The 21,141-nt window shown below is 35.0% G+C and overlaps 1 pseudogene; it reads right to left on the reverse strand.

The window, feature by feature from the left end:
• Positions 1-17,836: 17,836 nt before the first annotated feature.
• Positions 17,837-18,703, reverse strand: LOC124945247 (annotated as a pseudogene).
• Positions 18,704-21,141: the final 2,438 nt, after the last annotated feature.

Below are 21,141 nucleotides of genomic sequence, written 5' to 3' on the forward strand. Positions count from 1 at the left end.
CCTAAATATTCAAAACCTTGTAATCGTTGGCCACTTATATTAAATTAATTTTCGTTTGATTCTAACAATTTTATCAAGGCCATTTTGATTTATTGAAAACGGTGATCTGGTTTCTTGCAATTTCTTCCTTTTTGATTGTTTTTAACCTTAAACTATCAAAACTAGCAATTTTAAAACAGATTTATCATGAGGCATTCCTATTGAATAAATATAATGATAGGTAGAGTTAGTAACGTAAATCAGTTGTTCAACCTAAAGGTACATAAAGTAAAAGCAAAATAGATAAAGAGTAGATAGAAGAGAAGGATTTAGTGTCTCCCTCTTTTTAGTTTTGAAACCGGTTGTGAGAGGTCTTCTTCTATCCATGTTGACTTGAAGCCCTGATTTGGTTGACCGACAGTGTTGGTTTCAGGATCGTTGTAAACTAAGCTCTCACCACCTCTTCTTATTCTTCGGCTTGACCGAGCACTTCTTGGAATTTCTGGTGGGGGAACGTCCGGTTGAGGCTGATGTTTTGCAATTCTACATCTTCGTATCAACGGTGCGTCATCCTCCGGTATTTCATCATCTTCCGGCATTTTATTCTCCGGTATTTTATTCTCCGTTGCCTCAGATTTCTTGGACTTCTTTTGTTAACCGCCTTAGACTTTTTGGCGGTAGGTGCTGGCACAGTTGTATCATCTGCATTAAGTTCCTCCTGAAGACGTCATGTAGCCTCTTCATCGACTTGTTCAGCGACTTTAGCTTTAACGTCTTCTTCTTCTTGAATACGACAAGAAACTTTTTCATGCTCCCTTAGTTTTTCAACATCGGCAACACTTTGAGATTTAACCAGTTCGAAGAGTTGTGATGAGACGACTTCAACAGCCGAGAGTGTCTTGGTGATGATGGGCGTTATCTGTCCCAATTCCTGCCTCACCTTTACCAATCCCTAGTTGTGAGACCTTGATGAGGATGCTCTCTCTTTGTCCATGTTATCCAATCGGGCTTCTATAGATACTTGCCATGGAGCTAGAATATTTCGAAGCATTTTCTTAGGGTCCGACCTTGAAATTTCTTCAGAGGTGGATCGAGTTGAGTCGAGAACACGAGATTGAAAAGGTAAAACACCGTGAGAATTGATTTGAAGAGTACGTTCCGTGCAGGCAGGTCTCTCAACACTATCATTCTTCATCTTGTTATTATGATCAGAGGACTTATCCGATAAAGATTTAACATGAATTTTAATTTTTTTTCCGGCAAGTAGTGGGTTGGAGTTGGCGGTATCTTGCCCATCCTCATTTTCTTCTTCATTTGAGGTTGACCCTAGCAAACCAGAGTCTATCACGTCATCTAAAGTGACTTTCTGTCTTTCGGTAACCTCCTCCCAATCCTATTTAGAGAAACCATGGTATTGTTCTTTGACACATCGTCCTTTGACCTCATACCTATCAAACAGCTCTCGTTCCTCGGACGGAGTCCAGGTAGGCTTAGACGTTTGACCCTTTTCAATTAACGACTGCTCAACTTCGACAATTTGAGTTTCACCTTGAGGGGGAATATGACCTTTTTCAACCGGTACGAACGTTGAAGTACTGCTCTCAAATTTAAAGATGATTAAAAGGAAATCCTCCATGACAACCTTTAGTAGAAGAATTACATTTTTATCCGCTCTTGTTGTAGCTCCCTTTAGGTTGAACTCTTCGTCGCGTTTTTCAATGATCGGAAGTGATATTTTTCTTCTAGCGGAGGCCTCCACAAGTTCACTTCTTAGCAGACCTTAGTCACTGATGAATTTTTAGTCAAAGAGAATATCACTTGTTCCAAGGACAGGAGGGCAAACAACTTATTCTCTTCTAGAACCTCAGGGAATACTTCTTCCAGCCTTGCATTTGCCCACGCAAAGAAAAGATCTATGGTTTCACTTACTTTTTCGTTAACTTCTTTGAGAATAAGTTTAACAGTTTCCTTAGCTTCTACATCGTCTTTGTGAGGGGCCAGGATTGTATTATCTTCTATTGGCTTAACGGTGTTCAGAACAACTATCCTGACCGTCTTCTCCTTTAAAATCTAAGTGTCCACAGTATTGGTTGGGATCTTTTCCTGATTCTCTTGATTTATATCGGTTTGACCGGTAACTACCTTCTCCGACTGACCGATTTCTAGCACGGTGGACTAGTCGGTTTTGGTTGGAGATGATTGACCGGTTTTATCAACATTTTCTTGATTGGTTTCGGTCATCCGACTAGTTTCATCAATAACATTTATCCGATCGGTTTCAGTCATCCGATCGGTTTCCTCAACAACCTGTTGTATAATATAAGATACTACCGATTGAACCTCTAAAACTGTAGGCTCAATCGTAGTATTAAAGAGTACCGAAGCTTCCTTCTAAGGGTGAATAATAGTTGTGGCATCAAAAAGAGGTGGGATTGGAATATTTACCTCATGTTGAGATTTCGGTTTATCTGAGTAAATATCATTTGTCTCCTTCTGTCTTTTCTTAGTCAGGATACCAGCGCTAGTGGTAGACTCCGCGTTAAATTGAAGTCTTTGCATTGATTCCGATCAGTCGTCTGGATTGGGAAGCTTAGAACCGATATCGGTCTTTTTGCTAGTGGCTTCTACGCCAGTTTGTTGTTGGCTAGGGGTTCCAGACATGGATCTTTTGGCCTTGCTTATTTGAACGAAGCATATCTCCGTGCTAACAGCTGTTAAGATTTTGTTGAGGGGAAGAGGAGTACTTGGGCCGGTAGGGACGTTTAGGTGATTTAGAATCTAGCCGATCTGTATTGCATTGGCAAGGCTTCAAGTGGATTTGGGAGTCATCATCTCACATAGAATGTTAAAGAGAACGAGTCCCCAATTTATCATGTCGCCTTTCACAATAGCGCCCATCATATCAAACTTGGATCGAGTTAGGCTGTCGAAATTTACGCCTTTGTCTTGTAGTGCTTTGGAGGTGATATCGCATAGGACACTGTATTCGCATTTTAGGGACTTCTACTTCCCGTTAAACTATACAGGCATGTTGGTATCGGAAAATAGCATTTATAGTTTAGATGTCGAGGTGTGAGATAGTTCTTTTGAGAAATCCCGAACCCTTGTTAGAAGTTTTAGAACTTCGGTAAAAAGATTTTCTATGATAGTGAACTCAACATCGTTAACTTTGGTCTTGATAGAACCGTCCACTAACCTCGTCGTGTTGAAGAACTCACGAACCGCCTCGGACAAAAGAATGTCGGTCCGTCCAAAAAGTTTCTTAATCTAGATTCCTCAATAGACTGGAGTACTGACCGCATCTCGACCGATCCTCCACGATTGATGCATTCGAAGTTCACCTGAACAATATGATTAAACAAGGCATTATCTCTTCCCATTTTGCAGTTGAACGAAGAAGATGAAAGGGTATAAGTTTCTAGAGAGAGGTTAGAGCAATAGAGATATTCTAAGGTTTTTGGCTGATACGATTTTCCTAAAATCCAACAAGTTTTCCTTTTATATGATAAGTTATGTCGGTTGAGTGATTGATTGCCAAAACGGGTATTGAGCCGTCACTTTTAAAACGCGTGTCCCCACGCCCCCCTTAAATCGACAAAAATGGCTCCTCTTTTGAAAATGAGTTTTTTCCCAAGGTAAAAAATAAATAAATATAACCGTTCAGACTTAATTAATATTCTTAAAATAATATTCAATAACTGCATCTTAAAATTAACACGCCGATTCAAAAATGGTATGACCGGTTTTGAACTCTAATTAATATTTTTATTCAAGGAAATTTATTAAATGCAACTTAAGAAATAACTTCATTAATTAGTTAGATAAATGTCGATTCAAAGTAAGGTAATCGATTTTAAGGAAAAATGTCGGTTTACATTCATTTAGGCTAAAACAAAATAAAAACTTGAAAATCTTAGATTTCATCCCTTCTAATTTATGCTACTTCTATCCTATGAATCCAACTTTCGACCTTTTGTTTGGTCAAAATATTTGATAATCTCACGTATGTTCCTGGTCCAAGATTGATGTTGTGGGAGAGGAGGATGCTGCTAATTTTAGAGATATATCCAATCATTGTCCTTGGTGAAGAAATCATTTTCTTCATATTTTTAAAGATGATGTGCGACCAGTTGATTGAAATGCCATTGACTATGGCGATCATCATCTCGAATGTTTTCTTTATGTAGAAGTGAGTAGATTCTTTTGCCACGATGGATCTACCGACTATGTCACTAAGAATCTGAATGTGAGGACATGACCTGGTTTTGACTCCATGAGTTTCTACCGGAGTTAGAGAGTTCAAGAAGAAGAAGGACATCTCTTGGATGATGTTATTTGGGGATGGAAGGAATTCGGAGAAACCTTCGATGGGAAGATCAAAGAGTAGATTGAAGTCTTCCTCTTCAACCGTGAGAGACCCTCCTCTCACTTTTAATAGAATAAAACCATCAACCACTCTAGCATTTGTGAAGAAATCAAGAACTTCTTCTTCATAGATCCTTTGGGATCCATTAAGGAATTTTCGTAACCTAGTTCTTTCTAAAGGTTGGAACACTATTTCGAGAGTTTCACAATCTTCAAGGAATAGAACTGAATCGAAATTGACAAGAAGAGAGGTGCGAGCAGATCTTGGATTCATTTTTGAAGGATATAGATTGAGGAAAAGATTTATAGACTTTTAGAGAGATCTAAGAGAAGCTTCTTGTGAGTTGTTATTAGAAAGATCATTCTTAAATAGGCATATGAAACCGTTCAAGATCATCCTAACGTCTATTGGGTAAAATGATCTAGCCGTTATGATAGTCATAAATGTGATTGTTGGTGGACATAACTTTTCACGTTACTCGAGAAGTGACTTTTTGAAAAATGACATTTAATTATTTAAGACACCTTTTCAAAGGAACTACCGAAGCTGGTCAGTTTCTTCCCAAAGTGACCGGTCATTTATTTGAACGAAAATCCGAACCGATTGATTTTATGAGAAGCGACTACTTTCCCTGAAAGTATGTCCGGTTCTTATGAAAATAGTGTAATAAGGACATATATGAAAATCAAAGTTCTTACGTAATTACCGCTATTTCATTATACTAGTGGAAACAAAAGTTAAATAAAAGCATTGCACAAACGGTTCATGGAGCAAAATGACCGGTTTACTTTCCAAACGAAGATATTTGATGGATTTGGATCCTAACACTACTGGCTTGGGGATCCGAGAGTCATTTCTTTTCTGATTCTTTCTCTTTCCACCCTTTCGATATACACTTGCACTCTTTCCTTTGTGAGAAGTTGGGATGGATTAAGTATAGCTCCAGGACTGAGATAAATGTCGATGTCAAAGAAGAGACCACATAGCTGGGGTGCATAGTCAGTCATCATCTTATCTGAAGAGATTATTTTCTTCAGATTGTCAAAGATCACCTTCGACCAGTTTATGAGAATACCTTTTGTGATGACAATCATTATCTCAAAGGTCCTTTTGGAATAGAGATTGGTTGATTCTTTGGCGAGAAATGTTTTTGCCAACAATCTCACTAAGGATCTGAAATTTGGTTTGTAGGAGCGATTTAGCTCCATGAGTTTCGATTGGATTTAGAGAATGAGAGAAGTGGTGAAGCATCTCATTGATGACTTCATTTGAGAATGAGAAGTCAGAGAAACCTTTAGTCGGAAGCTCGCATCTTCGTGCGAAGTCTTTCTCATTGAAGACGAATTGTTTGCCTTGAACCATAGAAAGGATAAGGTCCCCATAGATCACATTTGCTTTCTTGAAGAATTCAAGAATTATCTCATTATTCATAGAATAACGGTCCTCAAGAAAGGGTCTTAAACCAGTTGCTTCAAGAGACCTAAACATAGAGGAAACCACTTCATCTCCACAAGATAGAACAAATTTGAAATCTACGAGAAGAGTGTTATTGGAGAGGGCTAAATTCATCTTTTGAAAATAATATTTTGTTGAGAGATGATTATTTTGAAGATTTTCAGATGTGAGTTGTTCGGTATTGTGAGATCGTCATTAAATAGAAGGAGTTGCAACTTGGAATACATCCTAGATACTATTAGATAAGAATGATTTTCATCCTAGATTTAAAAAGAATGTAGCCGTTTTATTTCCAGAAAAAATACTTTTTAATTGAGATGTTAATCTTTCCAATTTGAACGATGATAGACATAGGTCTTCACGTTGTTTGAGGAATGACTGTTTGTTTTTTCACAGGGAATATATTCAAACAAATACTGATAAACACTAGCTAGCTATCCCATTTTGAATGAAAAATGAAACTACCGAAATTTTCATATAAATAATTGGTCGGTTGTTTGTAAATTCGGTATAAATGAGATCGGTTATTTAATCCTGAAGAAAAACCGCTTCTACATGGAATTGAAGATTTTACTGGGCGATAGTTGTTCAGTAAAAAATAACCAATTGGTTCTCCATTTTACTTAAATCGTTTGGTTTTGTTTACATTTGTTTCGGTGGAGTGATTTTTCCAATTTCGAAAGGAGGGAATTGTCCGGTTTTATTTGTCTGAAACTTTTTCCTTCTAAATTAATGCACATGAGATGTTTTTAGAAGAGTGAAAAGTATGAATGTCCGATCGGATTTGGAAAATACCGAGATTTTGAAAAAGCCTATCAGTTTTTAAGAAAATACCGAAGTCACGGTTTTCTACTAAGACAACATTTTTGAGAAGCAAAATCTTCTCCCTGAGAATATGCTCGGTTTTTCATGAATGTAAATGCAAAAGGTTCTTCTTTTTGAGGAAGTTTCTCCCTAAACGCATGCCGATATTTTTATAAAATTTTAGTTGATATCAACAAGACCCAAAATGTTTCTAAAGTGAGAAAACTTAGCCTCTTGGAATGGCTTGGTGAAAATGTTGGCCACTTTTTGTTCGGTTGATACATATTCTAGCCGAATATGCTTTTGATTCACATGTTCCTAGATAAAATGATGTCGGATGTCGATGTGCTTTGTCCTCGAGTGCAACACCGGATTATATGTAATTTCAATGGCGTTTGTGTTGTCATAGAATATCGGGGACTCCTTAGTTGTAATACCAAAATCCTTTAACTGTTGTTGAATCCATAGAAGTTGAGCACAGCAGCTGCCGGCTGCAAGGTACTCTACTTCTGTCGTAGAGGTTGCAACAGACGTTTGCTTCTTGTTGTACCAGAATACGAGCCGGTCACCTAAGAATTGGCAAGTCTCGCTGGTACTTTTTCTGTCTACGTTACATCCTACATAGTTTACATAAGAATAACTCGTTAAATTGAAATTGGAATTTTTCGGATACCACAATCCCACATTTTGAGTTCCCTTAAGATATTTTAATATTTTTTTAGCAACAACATAATGAGATTGTTTAGGATTAGCCTGAAATCTCCCGCATACTCCAACTGCAAATAGAATGTCCGGTCGGCTTGCTGTTAAGTAGAGAAGTAAGTCAATGATTCCACAATATGATGTGATGTCAACACTCTGACCATCTTCATCCTTATCTAGATTGATCGAGGAGCTCATTGGATTTGACGCAGCATAACAACTTTCCATGCCAAACTTCTTTAATAGCTCTTTTGTATACTTGGCTTTATTTATGAACGTGCCTCCTTCGATCTACCAAACTTGAAGGCCTAAGAAGAAGCTCAACTCCCCCATCATACTTATTTCAAACTTCTGAGTCATTATTTTAGAAAATTTATCAGATAATTTGAGATTTGTTGAACCAAAAATAAAGTCATCTACATAGATTTGTACAAGTAATATATGATCATTTTTCTCAAATTTGAATAGAGTTTTGTCTACCGATCCTATGGTATAATCGTGATCAAACAGAAACTTTGTTAGTGTATCATACCACGCTCTTTGAGCTTGTTTAAGACCGTAAAGAGCTTTGTCCAATCTATAAATATGACTAATCAATGCAGGATTTTTAAAACCAGAAGGCTGTTCAACGTACACCTCTTCATTTATGATACCGTTAAGAAAGACACTCTTAACATCCATTTGAAAAACTTTGAAATTTTCGAATGTAGAAAATGCTAGAAAAATTCTAATGGCCTCTAGTCTGGCGACATGAGCAAATGGTTCTTCAAAATCAATGTATTTTTTCTGTTTGTATCCTTGGGCCACTAATCTAGCCTTATTCATTGTAACCAAACTGTTTTTATTGAGTTTATTTCGAAAGACCCATCTAGTTCCAATGACAAATTAATTAGCTGATCTTTGAACTAAATGCTAGACTTTGTTTCTCTCAAACTAGTTTAGTTCTTCTTGCATTGCTAAAATCCAATCGGGATCCAACAATGCTTCATCCACCTTTTTCGGTTCAATCTGTGAAATAAATGCTGAATTTGTGTATTCTTCTAATAGTTGATGCCTAGTTCTAATGGGTGCAGAGGGGTTACCTATAATTAGCTTAGAAGGATGATCTTTGTTCCATTTAAAGTTTGGTCCTGAAATACTTTCTGACCGACCGGTTATTTGATCAAGGTTAGATAGACCGGTAGGTTGATCAATGTTAGGCCAACCGGTTTCCTCGGCATTATCCGAGGTGTCAACTTCATATTGTGGAACAACTTGATCTTGCTGAACTTCAGCGTTATTAACCGGATGATCATAAACAAATCTTTGGTGGACTTGAACTTCATCTTCACTATCAGATTGAATATTAATATTTTCCAATCTGTTAGATAAGTCAATGGCTAAGGAAGTGTTACTTTCAATAGATTCATCAAATACAACATGGGATGATTCTTCAACAATAAGAGTCCTATTATTATAAACTCTATATGCTTTACTAACTTCAGAATATCCTAACATGATACCAACATTCGATTTAGCATCAAAAGCGGTCAAATAGTTTTTGCCATTATTGTGGATGTAACACTTACAACCAAATATCCTAAAATAATGGATATTACGAACCTTGTCATGGTAAACCTCAAAAGGTGTTTTATTAAGACGTTTATATATCATGGATCGATTTTGAGTATAGCATGCGGTATTAATAGCCTCTACCCAAAGTTTTTGAGCGACACCTGAATCGGTTATCATGGATCTTGCAGCTTCCTTGAGAGTTCGGTTTCTCCTCTCAGCTAATCCATTTTGTTGAGGAGTTCAACACTAGACAATTTGTGTCTAATACTGGATTCCTCAAGATATGAGGTTAAAATTCTATTAGTAAATTCGGTGCCTCTATCACTTATGAGTTTGTTGACACGTACATATTTTTCATTTTGTACTTTTTTAAGTATTTTAATCAGATTTGGGGTTTCTTGATCTTTAGATACTAAGAATATAACCCAGGTAAATCTAGAGTAATAATTAATAATTACTAGAGTGTAGTTCATTCCTCCTAAACTAGTTACTTTAATTGGGCCAAAAAGATCCATATGAAGGAGTTCTAAGCATCTGTCAGATTGAATGTTTCATTTACTTTTGAAAGTTGAATTAATTTGTTTACCCATTTGACAAGCAGAACATACCTTATCTTTTGAAAACTTCATGTTAGGAATGCCTTGAACTAACTCTTTAGTGAATATGTAGTTGATTGTTTTAAAATTCAAGTGGTTTAGTCATTTGTGCCAAAGTCAGTTTTGATCATTTTTAGCAATTATGCAAACATAGTTAAGACATTTAATTTTCCTGTTTACTTTATAAATGTTTCATATCTTATGCCATGTTAACAAAATACTTATCTGCTGGTTCTTAACTAAGCATGCTTGTTTGTGGAATTCAATAGTATATCCTATGTCACACATTTGACTAATGCTAAGCAAATTAAAGCATATATTTTCAACAAGTAATATGTTATTTATGGTCAGGTTTCCATGGACAATCTTACCCTTGCCCACAGCCTTACCCTTAAAGTTGTCACTGAAAATAATCTTTGAACCGAATTCTTTCATAATATCAGTTAACAACTTATTATTTCCTGTCATGTGTCTTGAACACCCACTGTCCAAGTACCATTCTAAATCCTCCAGTTGTTTAATCTGTTTACCCTACAAAATACAACTAGTAACACCTTTTTGGTACCCACATTTACTTGGGTCCATGGTTAATTAGTCCCTTGGAGGATCTATATTTGGATTATTTGAATGAATCTCCCTATGATAGTCTTAATAGTTCTACTTGTATCAGGCTTGACATCTCTCTATCCGCCTTTGATTACCTCATTATATTGTGATGATGATCTTTGATGAACCTTTTCTGCATTTTTGTTGTGTTCTCGTTTAACCGGTCGGTTGGCTTTCCTTCTCTCAGAATTAAGCACCGCGACTTGTCGTTTGGTCCAATATATGCTGGTTCCTTTGCCAGTTTTGAATCGTGACTTGCTTCATTTTCGGTTGAAGTTCTCTTGACAAAGATTATAAATGGAAGCTTGTTTTTACTGAGTTTCAACTCTTTTCATGACTTATCTAGATTTTTGTTATCATAGCTTAGACCGAATTTACAATTGGGAGGTCTTTGATGACTCATCATCTGGCTCACATCATCTCCAGATTTCTTCCATGCAACAACCACGTATTTAGTTCTTTCATTTTTTTAGTCAACAATTGAACTATCTCCTTGAGCTTCTGATTCTCGGAGGATAGTTCAACTGTTCCGCCAATAAGGTTATTTAGTTGGGTTGGTACGAGATTAGACAGATTCATGTACTCAATGACCATGTCATTGAGTGCAGTAATCAAATATTCTCGGGTGAATTCCTTAGAGGCAAAGTCAGATACATCTTCCTCATTTTCCATAAGACATCTGATTCCTCATCGTCACTGTCCGAATCGCTATGTGCCCACTGGCTTCCACCATCATCAGCTAGTAAGGCCTTTTGGATTTCCTTGTTTTGATTGTTTGACTAGTGATCTTCCCTTTGGTTCTGATCGGTTGGCTTTCTATCGTTTCTTCTTGACTTCCGGCACTCCGACATGTAGTGACCTAAGGCATCACAATTAAAACAGCAAACGTTAGCTTTGTTACCATTAGGGTAGTTGTAGTTGTAAGAGTTGGTGGGTTGGTTCTTCTTCATGAATTTTCCGAAATTTCTGGCCAGCATAGCCATTGCATCATCGCTGAATTTCTCGGTTGTCTTGACAGGTACAAGAGCTGCTGGTTCCATGGAGGTCACCAGAGCTCTGGTAGTTGTTGAAGTTAAGGCTTCATCTTCATTTCTTGAGTTCATTTCGAACTCATAAACTTTCAAATCTTTGAAGACATTATGCAACTTCATCTTATGAAGACCTCTTGATTCTCTCATCACCATGGTTTTGACATCTTAGGCGCTAGGAAACGATCTTAGAGCTTTGACGATTGTCTATTTATTGTCGTATTTCTTTCCAAGAAGTGAGAGTTCATTCACAATGCTTGTGAAATGATTACCAAATTCCTTTATTGTTTCTCCAGGGCGCATCTTGATATTTTCAAATTTTTGAGTAGCCACCATGATCTTGTTTTCCTTTGTTCGCTCATTTCCTTTGTGAAGTTGAATGACTGTTTCCCATACTTCTTTTGTAGTAGTGCATCCTCTTATTTTTGCGAATGTATTCTTGTCTTAGGTTTTGTAGATGGCATCTCTACCAAGACTGTCTAGGTTGTTCCTTCTTCTGTCCTCTCGCTCCTTTCTTTGTAAATCTTTATTGGACCATCAAAGATGACAAACATCATTTCATCATCTATAGTGGTTACGTGCACATGCATGCGTAGCTTCCAATCAATGAAGTCTTCGCTTTCAAGGAGTGGAGCCTTATTGAAGTTCAACATGCATACGTCTGGTTGCTTGAGTATAGAGATTAGCTGCTCTGATACCACTTGTTGGGATCGGGATCGCCAAAGGAGACTGGGGTCTCACAAAGGTGAATGCTTACACACATGCCGGTTATAGTAACCATGTTACAAGTTAGTATCGGTCTCTATATATCGCAAGTTGTCACAAACTCTTGAACCGACTTCAAGTGCGGAAATGTTTGTTTCAACTTGAAGCAACGAATGCACAGTTTAGACAACAATGAAAGGACACAAAGTAGTAAGAAGACACAACACATGATTTATGGATGTTCGGAGATAAAACTCCTACGTCACCCCTTCTTCTTCAACTTTTAAGAAGGATATTCACTAGAATATTCAGACCGTTTACAACGCTTATGTCGAATAACTGAGACTTAGTAACTGCTCGTTTTCGACTTCTCAATAATTTCACTCTATTGAACAGAAACATATTCTGTCAAATTATAATGTTCACCACTCACACAAAATAGATGAAATTGTAATACACACTTGTAAGGTTCTAATACTTGTGGATATCGAATAGCTTGTCAGAAATATAGCTTGAGTAAACGTTTGTTCAAGAAGTATACAAGATTTTTCAAGGTTTTGCAAAGGATGCGAGGTTAAGGTCTTTTATCCAGTAAAACTTTTTTTTTCTCTTAAATAGAAATATGACAACGGTCATATTCTTCTTTTTCAACGGATATATTTCATTTATAGTACTTTGTTTCTTGAATTTGATTGGTTGAAGATCAATGTAGTACAGCTTTGGGATATCCTTTGATCTTGTTTGATAATAAGTCAACATGACATTAATTTGATTAATAATTTCCAAGAAGCAGATCAGCATACAATTTTGTCTTCTAATGATTTGGCTGTCTGGAATAATGTGACAAGCAACTCTCTCAAACTGCTTTATTATACTTGCACTGAAATAGCAATTAAGGTTAAATTGGTAGACATCTGCTCCCAAGAAGGTTTCATCAGACTTGTATTAAAATGACAATAATACAGTCTGGACATGTGAAGACCGCCCTCTGCATTTACTGAAATTGTTTTGCATAACACTGAATAGGAAACTATCGGTTGCGCTTCATATAAAACTATTTTAGCATATAACCGGTTGCGCATCTGGAGATAGGACCGAAGATATTACCGTTATATAGCTGCTGCCGAGTATATAACCGATATGGAGAGTAACTACCGGTTGCGTCTTTTGTGAATAGCCGGGTAGGCTACCATTGGATAGATACTACCGATTCCGCATATACTAATACTGAAGTAAAGATACTACCGGTTCCGCTTCTTGGAGTAAAAGCCGGTCATTCTACCGATTGCGCTTCATGTATAAGAAACTGAATATACTACTAGTTAAACTACTGGATAGTCTACCGGTTGCGCTTTATAACATATAACCGATAAGTTTGTCGATTAGTTTACTAAGCGGTAGAGCCAATTTCTACTACCGAACCGATCCACTACCGGTTAGTTTACCGGTTTCGCTTCTTATGAATGATCAAACATATAACCGATTAGATTACCGATTGCGCCATCTTTATAAAACCGAAGAAATAATACTGGTTGCGCTTCTTCAATTAAATAACCGAGCAGATAGCCGATCATATTACCGATTGTGTCGTCTTTGTAAAATAACTGAGCAGTTTTAATTTCCGGTTTCCTGCACAAAATTAACTTGGTTAAGTCTTTAGATAATTAATTAGTACTAATTAATTATTTGATTTATCTAACAAGACGGTTGAAGGAGATAGTGCGAAGCCAAAAGATATGTCTGACGGTGATTGAACAAAATTGAACCGGAAAGCAGTTGGCACAATCAGACAATGGCTTGATGATAGCGTGTTCCGCCATATAGCAAGTGAGAAGAGTGCACATGAGTTGTGGAAGAAGCTAGAGTCATTGTATGAGCAAAAAACAGCAAGTAACAAAGCGTTTCTGATTCGAAAGTTAGTAAATCTGAAATTCAGAGAAGGTGCAGGTGTTGCTGAGAATTTAAATGAGTTCAAGAGCTTGATTAATCAATTGTCAGTGATGGAGATGACCTTAGAAGATGAGCTGTAAGCCTTATTTCTCTTGGGATCATTGCCCGACAGTTGGGAGACATTGGTTGTGACAGTCAGTAATTCAGCTCCGAATTGTGTTCTTACTATGAGTATAGTTACTAATAGGTTATTCAATGAGAAGACAAGAAGAAAGTCAACTAATACAAATAGTGCACAGGCCCTTGTCATAGAGAACAGGGGAAGAGTTGAATATCGACAACAATCAAGAGGCCATGGAAAGTCTATAGACAGATCAAAATCTAAGGGAAGATAGTGTTATCACTGTGGTAAAGAAGGTCACATGAAGAAAAATTGTAGAGCCTAGAAAAGAGTATAGAATGAAGACAAAAATTATAAGAAAGATGACGAAAATAGAAATACCATAGCCATAAAAATGCAGATGATGTAGTGATTCTTTCTTATGAAAAAGAACAATATCTACATGTAGAAGGTCACCAAGGAGTTGAGTGGATAGTTGATACAGGTGCTAGCTATCATGCTACACCAAATAGAGTGTTTTTCACGACTTACAAGGCTAGAGATCTTGGTACAGTGAAGATGGGTAATACTAGTCACTCAAGCATTATGGGTATTGGTAATATTTGTTTGTAGATAGAGCTAGGATATCAGTTAATACTTAAAGATGTACGGCATATTCCTGATTTGCGTTTAAACTTGATATCAAGTGATGCATTGGACAAAGATGGAATGAAACATTACCTTGGTAGTGGAGAATGAAAGCTCACCAAGGTATCAATAATTGTAGAAAAAGGGAAGTTGTGACACTCCTTATATCGAACACATGTGAAGATACTCCAGAATGGGTTGAATGCATTACAAGTTGAAAACTCTCTAAATCTGTGGCATCAACGTCTCTGCCACATGAGTGAGAAAGAGTTGCGAATTCTGGTGAGGAAGCTTCACATCCCCTCAACCAAAGACGAGGTTCTGGATCTATGCGACTACTGCCCATTCGGTAAACAACATAGAGTCTCTTTTAGTCAAACATCAAAAAGGAAACATAATGTGCTGGACTTGGTTTATTCTGATGTGTGTGTGGTCCTTTTAAGGATGAGTCATTGAGTGGAAATCGATACTTTCTAACATTTATTGATGATGTATCTAGAAAGGTGTGGATTTATTTTATGAGAACGAAAGATCAGGTATTTAATTACTTTCAAGAGTTCCATGTCATGGTTGAATGAGAGACAGAAAATAAGTTGAAATGCCTTCGCTCTGATAACGGGGAAGAGTATACCTCCAAGGAGTTTAAAGCATATTGTGTAAAATATGGAATTCGACATGAGAAAAAGGTGCCTGAAACTCCACAACACAATGGTGTGGCTGAGAGAAAAGGTGAGATGCATGTTGAAGATGACAAAGTTGTCAAAACAATTTTGGACAAAAGCAGTTCGCACAACTTGTTATCTCATAAATAGGTCACCCACTGTTCCTTTGAAGTTTGAAATACCAGAAAGAGTATGGTCTAAGAAGAATACTTCATACTCGCATTTAAGGGTGTTTGGATGCAAAGCATGTGTGCATATTTCAAAGGAACAAAGATCCAAGTTGGATGATAAAGCAATTCTATGTATTTTCCTTGGATATGGAAATGAGGAATTTGGGTACAGATTTTGGGACCCAAAAAAAATAATTGTTAGATGTAGAAATGTTGTGTTCTTCGAGGGTCGGAATGAGATAAATCTAGAAATCAACGGGAAGTCAGAGAGAGTTGATGAGTCCATAAAACTCATACCAATTCCTTTATATGTACAGTCAACAGTAACAGATAAAGATGAACATAATGAAGAAGTCACTGAGTAAACCTCTGACATGAATGATAGTAATGACGATGAGACTGTTTATGATGTTTCTAAGCAAGGGGGAAACATTATCAAGAGGATCCAAAAGAGCCCCCATTAAGAAGGTCTAAAAGAGAGCACCAGCCTTCTAAAATATACCCTTTTTCAGAGTATATTCTATTGACAGAAGGAGAGCCAAAATATTTTTAGGAGGCACAAGTTCATAAAGACAAAGGTAAGTGGTAGAATGCAATGAAAGATGAGATGAAGTCATTGCAAGAAATGGGCACATATGAGCTGGTGGAACTTCCTAAGGGCTAAAAGGCATTGAAAAACAAATGGATGTTCAAGCTAAAGAGAGATAAAAATGGAGAAATTATGAAGTACAAAGCTCGATTTGTTGTAAAGGGTTTTGGACAGAAACAGGGCATCGACTTTGAGGAGATTTTATCACTAGTGGTAAAGATGACTTCCATTCATATAGTGTTAGGACTAATAGTTAACTTAGACCTTGAGCTTGATCAACTTGATATAAAACTGCATTTCTTTATGGTAACTTGGAAGAAGAGATCTACATGGTGCAACTAGAGGGATTTGAAGTGAAAGAAAAAGAGAACATGGTTTGCAAATTGAAGAATAGTCTATACGGTTTGAAACAAGCTCCGAGACAGTGGTACAAGAAATTTGATTTTTTTATGATGAGTCATGGGTACCATAAAAACAAGGCAGATCTGTGTGTTTACTTTAAAAGATTTTCTAATGGAAAGTTTCTAATCCTTTTACTTTATGTTGATGATATGTTGATTGTAGGACATGATGCTTAGATAATAGCCATGTTGAAGAAGTAGATGTCCAAGACATTTGACATGAAGGACATGGGCCAAGCACGTCAGGTATTGGGAATACAGATTACTCGTGACAGAAAGGCTAAGAGACTTTGGTTGTCACAAAAAAGTATATTGAAAGGGTGCTTGAAAGATTCAACATGCAAGGATAAAAGGAAGTAAGTTGTCCACTTCCTAGCCATTTTAAATTGAGCAAGAAGATGTGTCCATCAATAGAGAAATAAAATGATGAAATGTTAAGTGTTCTATATTCCTCAACTGTAAGTAGTTTTATGTATGCAATGGTTTGCACTAGGCCAGATATAGTGCATGCAGTCTGTGTGGTAAGTAAGTTCCTCTCTAATCCGGAAAACAACATTGGGAAGTAGTGAAGTGGATTCTTAGATATTCAAGAGGCACTTCCAATTTGTGTTTGAGTTTTGGAATTGGTGAAACTGTGTTAGAAGGGTACACAGATGCTGATATGGCTGGAGATCTAGATCACAGAAAATCCACTTCAGGTTATGTGTTTACTTTTGAAGGGGGAGTCGTGTCATGGAAATCCAAGTTACAGAAATGTGTGGCTTTATCAACAACAAAAGTAGAATACATTGCATCAACTGAAGCTGGTAAGGAGTTATTTTGGATGATTAGATTTCTCTTAGAGTTTGGTATGCAATAAGAAGATGTAATTGTTTTCTATGATAGTCAGAGTGCCATAGATTTGAGCAAGAATGCTACATATCATTCCAGAACTAAGCATATTGATGTGAGGTTTCATTGGTTAAGAGATGTAATAGAAAACCAACAGATGAAACTGAAGAAAATTCATACGGATAAGAACCCGTCAGACATGTTTATTCTAAAAGACAAGCTCGAGCTTTGTTGTCAGCTTGTCATCATGAATACCAAGTGATGACTTGAAGATCGGTGTGCCCCTCTCCGTGGGCTGGAGGGGGAGATTATTGGGCCTTTGGGTTCATCCCAATTAGGCATTTAATTAAGCAAGCAAAACCTAAGAATGTTGTTCATTGTATCACTGCGAGAGAGAGAGAGAACATTCTACAAAGAAGAGAAGAAACATAGAAGAAGAAATAGAGGGAAAAGAAGAGAAGGAGGCAGTAGATCTCTTACATTTTTACCTTTATGTTCCAATTTCTTATTGTATATCTAGACTAGCTTGAGTCTAAATGAAATTGGTTTTCTCTGTTTCTATACCTCAACTTTGGGTTTAAAGTTGAGAAGAACATTTGTATCTGTTTCTTGTTTATAGTGAAATTTGTCGGTTGGCCCCGTGGTTTTTTACCCTTCAGGTTGAGAGGGTTTTTCCCATAAATCTGGTGTTGTTTTGTTGTGTGCTTGATCTCCTGTTTTAGATTTGGATAACCTGTGCATTTACCCATCTCAAAAAGTATTATTCGTTTTAAAATTTCCAACATTAATCACATTAGCCACTTCCACTAGTGCATCTGGCTTTGGTATGATACCATTTACAGCTTCATGCGAAAGGGAGTTATCTACCCAAACCACGAAATGGGGAACACTTGATTCATCTAGAAAACTCATTTCCGTCAACTTTTCAACCGCCTTCAACCACCCCAAGAAGCTTCCAAACGCAATGTCGAGAAATGAAATATCGTCTCCTCCAAAGAATTTATGTCCTTTGCTAGATTTAATAAAATTTTCTTCTAAAAACGCTAAACCCTCCTTCATCTTAGCCACTAACACCAATCTTTCTTTTTCCGGTGCCATGAGAGTGTTTTTTTAAAGCAGGAACCACTACAAAGACACGATTAATTGAAAATTTGATTCAATAAGCGTAGACAATAAATAGTTGTTGGTATCATGCTAGTTCTTTATTATATATATATATATATATATATATATATATATATATATATATATATATATATTAAATGTTTGATCAATTAATGATTTGAATATTATCTCGTCGTCGGCATAGGCAGCCCAGAAACTGGTAGTGGCGCGATCGAGTGGATCCGAGGGGAGGATTGAGTGGTCGGAAGTCCATTGTTCGTCGATGTATTGAACTATGATAAGGGACTCTGAGATTGGTTTATCGTTATGAAAAAATACAGGGATTTTCTTCTGAACAGGATTTGATTTCAAAAGTAGGTCACTGTTGGGGCCAAATGGTTCTTCGATAAATTCATAGTCAATTGACTTGAGTTTAAGGGAGATTTGAACACGGTTCACGTAAGGGCTCGACCATAATCTCAAAAGCTTAACTGAAGAACCATTTCCTGCCATTGATCCGGTTAAAGAGAAACTAAGGATGCTTAATTAAGGGTTTTTGGTATGAATAGATGATGTAAGTGCTAAGTTATTGGAGATTTTATAAGGGTTCTTGCATGGCTTGGTAACATGGGAAAAATAATTCATTTTAGAGTTAACTATGATAAAATATAATATTTCCTGATTTTGTAAGATAGTGGACATATTAAATAAATAAATAAATAACAAAAAATAATAATTCAACTGCAGATTTTACATGTGATCACGTACTTAAATTAGTGAAATAAGTCAGAGACACTAATTTATATTTACAAATTGAATCTAAATTGCATAAGGGTTTGATTTTTACAACACATTATTTGAATTTATAATTTTAACACAAACTTCAATAATAATTGAGGCTTGAACTTAAGTTATTTTTATGAAATGAGGCTGAACTTTAAATATTGTCGTATTAAGTTTAAATTATCAAAATTTTAGTTATTTGAGAAATTTTCAAATGCACAAAACGCTTGTCTTATTATTTTAACGCATTGTTTTCATTTTTCTAATTAATTTATTATGTTTTTAAATGAAATAAAATATAGAGATGTTTTGAACGTATTATTTTTAAACTGAGTATTGTTTCGATATTTATGTATTATAATTTGTCGATGTTAGTTTTGGTGACTAAAAAATTATGTAATCAAACGAAATATTTGAATTTTGTTGAACCAAAAATATATTTGGTATTTATTTTTCAAAAAAAATCTTAACTCTAAAATTTTGTGTATTGTCTAACAATTTGAATATATTGTATTTTAAATTAGGTACGTTTTTTCGAAATATTTGTGTTAAAATTTATTAAATACGTTTAATACCTTAAAAATGTATAACACGTGAAAATAATTGAAAAAGTCAAAAAAAAAAAATATATAACTGCTATTTTGTTTTACAAATATAATAAATTAATTATGAAAGTAAAAATATTAAAAAAAAAGAATTTAGTTCATTTGTTTGTGAAAAAACTTCGAATGGCTGAAAATATGATAGTTGATCCTTATATGACAAAATTAAAAATTCGAGTTTCATTTATTATAAATCATTCCAGTTCGAGTTTCAAATTATTGACTAAGTTGTAAAAAAAATTATTGTCAAATTAATTAATCATTCCAGTTCGAGTTTAATTAATGATTTGAATTTATATATTATTTGGATGTCAAATTATGAAAACGGTATAATTAATCTTTGAATGGCATCAAGTTTTACAAAATAAATATTTATTTGCTTAAAAATGAACATACAAAATAAAAGAGGAGCCAAATTAATTAATATTGCAAAAGTGATAATGGGGGTTTGCTCGGATCATGCTGCATGAATCTCAGTTCTTTCATATATATATATATATATATTATGATTGTACTATGTTAATTATTATTATGAATCTTAAGTATAATTTTTTTATTTATTAAAAAGAGTTCCAAGTGAAATATAAACTGTAATTTTGTGTGTTACTATTTCTTACATTCTTTCTTTCTTTTCTTAACAATTTATTAAAAATGATATTACAAATTTCAGAGAACAATTCACTTTATTTGTAAACTTGTAGAAAATGTTTATTTTGTTTTCTCAAATATTATCGTGTTTAACTTATTTGTTATAAGGTATAAAATTGGTTTAATACAACTTTATAGTTAATCTAACCCACAAAAATCTCTTATTTTTCGTTCTTTCTTTTGTTTTATTTTTTCTCATTTCTTTCAAATCTATTTTATTTTTTCTCATTTTCTTTTATGTCTATAGTTTGTTTTTAATTTTTAATTTTCAATTTTTTCCTTTTTTTTTTTTTTTTTTTATAAATTCACAATTAAATTTAAGTACTTTAGTTTTTATCTTTTATATTTAAAATAAATTTATTTAAAAAAATTTAATCTTATTACAATTAAATAATTATATTCCTACATAAATACATGAAACAAATATATTTAAATAGTTTAGATTTCATCAATTCTACTAAAATACTATAAAAAAAAAAAGAAAAATTCTATACAAATAATTAAATTGGCCAGGTAAAATTAGTTTATTATTATTAATTTTAATTTAACCATAATTCAACCTCTTTTCATGAACTTTCTTATCTTTCGTATCAATTAATTCATTAAATAAAAATAAAAAATATATTTTATTTATAATAAAATATTTTATTATTATAAATTAATATTTTTAAATATTTAAAAAAATTCATTTTCTCAAAATCACTAACATCCACTTTTTTTTAATAAATCAAAATTTATTTAAAAAATTCACCATCCAACCAGATCTTACACTATACTTTTTTTTTTTAATTAAAAGAGAACTAGCATGACATCCCACAGTTATGATCTCCGCTTAAACTCAAAGCGTTTCCAAATAGAATCAAACCCATGACATTTTAATTTTTTAAGCCGACTCTTACCAATGAGCTACCTTGGTGC

The sequence above is a fragment of the Impatiens glandulifera genome, chromosome 1 (assembly GCF_907164915.1).
Source record: "Impatiens glandulifera chromosome 1, dImpGla2.1, whole genome shotgun sequence".
Taxonomy (NCBI): Eukaryota; Viridiplantae; Streptophyta; class Magnoliopsida; order Ericales; family Balsaminaceae; genus Impatiens; species Impatiens glandulifera.